We start from the raw sequence: 6,000 nt of genomic DNA on the forward strand, positions 1-6,000 counted from the left end.
AGTAGAGCTCAGCATGGCTATGTCCTTGTTTACAATAATATGGCTATCAAGTAGCAAAGATGAGACAAAGCTATCCTGACTCCAGTCCTAGGGTCTTTCCAAGGTAGTCCTTTAATAACTTCTTCTGAAGCACCTGCAACAAGAAAAGGTGAAAGCAAACCTGGGAGAAGGAAGTGAGGGAGTACTGAAGTTTAGAAGTCCAGAAATATTCCCAAGCAATCAGCTGTCGATAAAAAAAAAAATCATGATTTTATGTTATATTGAATTGCATACATTTATTCCATAATATATCTGTATTTTTTTCAATTTTGATCAAAGAAACACACTAAAGGAAGATGTGTTACATCTATTGCCCAAGTTTTCTTGCTATCCCTCCAAATGCAGTGAGTACCCTAGTTTTGAAAAAAATGCTAGAGGTCTGCAGAATTTCACTAGCAAACTACCAGAACCAGAGCCAGTATGGAATTAAAGACACAGCAGTGTGACAGACCACAATATTCTACATCAAATGCATAATTACTGAGATATATAAAAGTGATTAAAATACTTTCTATATTTCAAACACATGCTAGCATGTATTACAAAATGATGTTCAAATGTCATTAATTTTATTTACTTTAGTGTAATTTGAAAGATGTTGTGCTCATCTGTAGATAAAATAGCACAATCCAAGAAAACTAAGGATGGTAAGATCCAAAATTAAAGTTATAGTCATTAGGCACAAATCAGTGAATTGCTAAGACAAGTTTTCCTTCACTGCATAATAATTCATTATTTCATTAAGGATAAAAAATAACATTAATGTTACAGGAATGTATCACATAGATGTTTCCAAGGGTTGGTGTCTCTGTACTCTTCTAATTATAAGCTGTTACAGATGCGTTTCTGGGGTATCTACAGGGTGAATTTACTCTACCTTGCCTTGCCTTTCTGTCTTTATATAATTGCAAGTGTTGGCTACTTATGAGTTTTTGGCTCATCTATAATGGAGAGATTCTCTTCCATGACTTTTCCCTAAGGAACTATATTTATATTGCACATGGTATTTTACCAATCTCTAAGGATAAGGATGAACTTGGCAAGCATCTTTGCTCAAATCATTTCTCACTCTTGCAAATGGCTGGCATGAGTCCACACTATTTCCCTCACATTCCAACGCATGTTGTCCCAAGACATCTTTTCATGTACCATGTAGGAAAAAAGCTCCACAACAAAAAAGAAGAGAAACCCAAGGAATCTAATAATCTCCAAAGTTCTGTGGAAATAATGAACGAAAGATACTAGATACTTATTTCTAGATACTTCTAGAAATAAATCTGGGTGTGAGTTGGCAAGAGACTTTAAAAAAGAATACAGACTGTCTTTCCAGGGCCCGTGTCAAGGGAGAGGGGAAAAAGTCTCATTTCATGTACAAGCCATTTGAGGAAGCATCTGACAGGGTAGTTCTCCTTTAAACACTCTGTTGTGGTCTATGAGAGGAAAAGCCACCATTTCCCTCCCTTCTCTTCTGTCCCCCTTAATTCTGTCTCTTAGAAGTACTGATTATGCGAATCACTCTGCAAGTGCCCACTTGTTCAAATGCCTAGGTCAGGCTGTCATTATTTCTCCTCCATTTCTGGAATGGCCTCCTAATTCATCTGCCTACCTCTGGCATCTCCTCCCTCTATCCTTCCCACTGCCATCAGAGCAAATTTAGTAAAGCACAGATCTTGTCCCATCCCTCACCTGACTAAAAAGTCTTGGAGACTCTCAGCCTCCCTTTCTCTCCCTGGTAATTCACTGCCCCTTGGACTCTAGGCCTTGCTCTTCTTCACCATGCCTGTGTACCTGCTGGCATCTACAAATGGAAAAGCTTTCCCTTCTCTCTGCATGACTTCTATTTTTCCTTCATGATTAAGCTGTCCTCTCTCAAACATTTAGCAAGTATATTTCAATTATTTGGCTTTTTTTGAATATGAAATTTATTGTCAAATTGGTTTCCATACAACACCCGGTGCTCATCCCAAAAGGTGCCCTCCTCAATACCCATCACCTACCCACCCCTCCCTCCCACCCCCCATCAACCCTCAGTTTGTTCTCAGTTTTTAAGAGTCTCTTATGCTTTGGCTCTCTCCCTCTCTAACTCTTTTTTTCCTTCGCCTCCCCCATGGTCTTCTGTTAAGTTTCTCAGGATCCACATAAGAGTGAACACATATGGTATCTTTCTCGGTATGACTTATTTCACTTAGCATAACACTCTCCAGGTCCATCTACGTTGCTACAAAAGGCCATATTTCATTCTTTCCCATTGCCAAGTAGTATTCCATTGTGTATATAAACCACAATTTCTTTATCCAGTCATCAGTTGATGGACATTTAGGCTCTTTCCATAATTTGGCTATTGTTGAAAGTGCTGCTATAAACATTGGAGTACAAGTGTCCCTATGCATCAGCATGCCTGTATCCCTTGGGTAAATTCCTAGCAGTGCTATTGTTGGGTCATAGGGTAGATCTATTCTTAATTTTTTGAGGAACCTCCACCCTGTTTTCCAGAGTGGCTGCACCAGTTTGGATTCCCACCAACAGTGCAAGAGGGTTCCCGTTTCTCCACATCCTCACCAGCATCTATAGTCTCCAGATTTGTTCATTTTAGCCACTCTGACTGGCGTCAGGTGGTATCTCAGTGTGTGTGTGTTTTTTTTAACTCCTCACAGGCCCCACTAACACTTAGAGAATAAGAACTAGGTCTTCACTCTCTTTAATATACCTTTAATATATCTTTAATATACCATACTGGGGAGCATTAACTCCACTACACACCCAGTCAGCCTTGCCTTGGAAAAAAAATAAAAACCCGAAGAAGAAAGCTGAAAGATGTTGTAACAGGTGCTTGAGATGCACCTCCAGCAGCAACACCAAGACCTGTCAACCAAAGTGGTAGCAGAAATTAGGTGGGCTCAGGGGATGCAGCTTAGGGCACAAAATGTGTCTGCTATAGGCTCACAGATTTGAATAACCCTGGGAATTCAGAGTAGGGAAGCACCTCAGAGGCCCTTTGGTCCAACTTCCCACTCAATGCAAGGATGCTTTTACAGATCACTGACAGATCCCCCACCCACCCACCCCTTGACATGGGCAAATGATATCACTACATAGTTCGCTGCTTGGCATTTCTGTCAAAGATAAACTGATCTGATTTTAATAATATTATTTAAACTTAAATAATATTATCAAGTGCTTATTATATGCCAAGTACTATATTAAGAGCTCAGCACATACCATTCAATCTTCATAAGTGATTTATACGGTAAATACAATCATCATCACCTCCAGTTTCTAGGTAAAGACTATAGCAAATGCTGCCAGTTCCCTGACCTTCCGCCTCCCCCCCACCAACGCCCCTTAGGTCCCCCATATTAGTGCATGTGGGCAGGACTCTCCAATGCCTGTACCTGCTTCTCTGGGCCAGAGACCATTCTCTGGTACCAGAGCACACCTTTCTGCAGTACAGTTAGCCAGAAGAGCCAGAGAATTAATACTCCTTAGAAACATACCTCTACCAATGACTGAGAGAGCTTCCCCTCAAGTAGGTTGGATCTGTGGTATATGGCCTACACTAAGTGCCAGAGGTCCCCAGTGAGGTGGAGCTTCCATTGCCCACAATTATAACACACTTGATAACTCACACTTTATTGGCTGCTCCTTCATCAGCTCACTTCCTCCCTCCCCACTAATGTTTCCTGGCATCACCTCCCAACACCTGCACTTAAAACCTGGTCTCTGGATTTCTGTCTAGAGAAAACTAACAAAGACAAGGAAGCAAAGGCACAGAAATACAGGGACATACCCAGGGTGGTATCTCCACCCCAGAGCCCGTATTTATCTCCACTACCCTGTAGTATATCCTTATCCAGCTTTCCCACTAGAGTAAGAAATACCATCTTCTCCTTCCTCTACACACAAATACATGAAGACAGCCAAAGCATCTTCTACTCCTTCTACCATGACGGTTTCCATACCCATCACCCCCTCTTGAGGAACTCTATCTAGCTTCTAATTTTCCACTTAAAACTAAACATATGAAATTGTTCTACTTTAAACCTTTCATAATTCCATCCATCTGTTTCTTAATCTTGTGTCATTATACAAGCAGAGAATTCAGAATACAGTATACTAAGCTATTCAATTTTAACCTTATTTTAATGAAAAAAATTCCTAGAATTATTTCTCTGTTCAAAATAGCATCCATACACAAAATTAAAAATTTTATTGAATTGGTTACAATGAATCTTATTAAATATTACAATATAAGTAATAATTGTTAGTAAGTGCTTATTAATTTAGCAAAATATAAATATTAAACATCCACTATGAATTCATTAACAAAATAACAAACTCTAATAGACTCGTCTTACATCCCTCAATTATACCCTCATCCAGAGGTATCTCTAACATACTTCTTTCTCTAGAATCTTCTATGTCCGCTATAAAATAAAACTTCAAGGATCATAAATTGTCTAAAGAAAACATTCCCAGAAGTAAGTCACTCCACAATGAGATATGCAAAACATATTGTTGATGAGTTTAAGGTTCTTGATTGGTGTATACAATCAATTGGGGTACAACATATCCAAAGTAAAATGACTGATAACCTCAGGAACTGCAACTTATTATAAATAGATTATGAAATGAAACTTTTTAAAATTTTAGGGCAAGAGGCATCTTAGAGAACAATTCATCTTTCAATTTCATCTTTTTTTTAATGTTTGTTATGTTTCTATTTTTGAGAGAAAGAAAGCAAAACCAGGGGAGGGGCAGAGAGAGGGACACAGAGGACCCAACACAAGCTCTGCATTGACAGTTCAAGTGGGGCTTGAACTCAAAAATCATGATATCATGACCTGAACTGAAATCAAGAGTTGGACACTTAACCAACTGAGCCACCCAGGTGTCCCCATCTTTCAATTTCATCTTTTGCATAAAACTTTATAACTAAGCAGCGATATAATGAGAAATACAGCCAGGTGTCTTAACTCTCAGTTCAGAGCTTAGCTGGTTTACCATAATCTGTAACATATTCTGAATAATTCACATTCCACCCCAATCACAATAAAGTATCCTTCTACATTGAGTCACTGGTTCATCCCCATGATAAACAACACCTGGTTTGAAACAGATAAGTGAAACTAATCAAATTTATGTCTCAGGATTTTAGAATTAGGATAATGGGAGACTAAGTCAGGGAAGAGTACTTGAACTGAGAGGTCATGCTAAATAGTACAAAATTAACATCGGGTGCCACGTTATGTATATGCAATAACATAACGTAAATCACCACAGAACCCCCAAGAGAGAGTAGCCTGAGTCTCACTCTCCCAGAACAGTTCTTCTAAGGCCTGGCAGTATTTAAGGCCTCATGAAGCTTATTTATATTTTTAAGCAATAACCCTCAACCAATCCACTTGAATTACTTTAAGTAGATTTCTCTTCCCTATAACCAAAGTGTCTAGGGAGAAGACTCTTGCCTCTTCTTGTTATTAACTAAGCAACTATAAAAAGAAAATGGGTGTTGAATAATGGGATAATAAAAATAGCCATTGGAATCAGCATGAAGAACTGGAATAAAGCAGGAGAACAAGTTTAGTCAAATGCCAGCTGTGGTTAAAGAATGTCATTGTATGGGGAAAAGAGGCTAAGATCCCCCTCTCTAACTTCTTAAGCCAATTTAGGAGCAGTCCCTTGATATTATAAATGTATGGGTTTTGAATCAGAAGTTTCCTGTCCCCTCTCCTATTTTGGACTTGCCATGGTGGATCTAGACCAGAGAAACAAAGGAACCTAATTTTGGAACATGAAAGGGCATATTCCCTTTCCCACAAGCTACTCTTCTGATCACAAACTTACAGTCCTTCTGAGCTCTCTGCTACTTCTACCTTTTGGGGATAGGTCAAAACCTTAATTCAATAGGGACTCTTCCAATTTACTACTGGTTTTATTGGTTTCCTATAGACCCAAGACAAT

The sequence above is a fragment of the Acinonyx jubatus genome, chromosome A1, assembly GCF_027475565.1.
Source record: "Acinonyx jubatus isolate Ajub_Pintada_27869175 chromosome A1, VMU_Ajub_asm_v1.0, whole genome shotgun sequence".
Lineage (NCBI taxonomy): Eukaryota > Metazoa > Chordata > Mammalia > Carnivora > Felidae > Acinonyx > Acinonyx jubatus.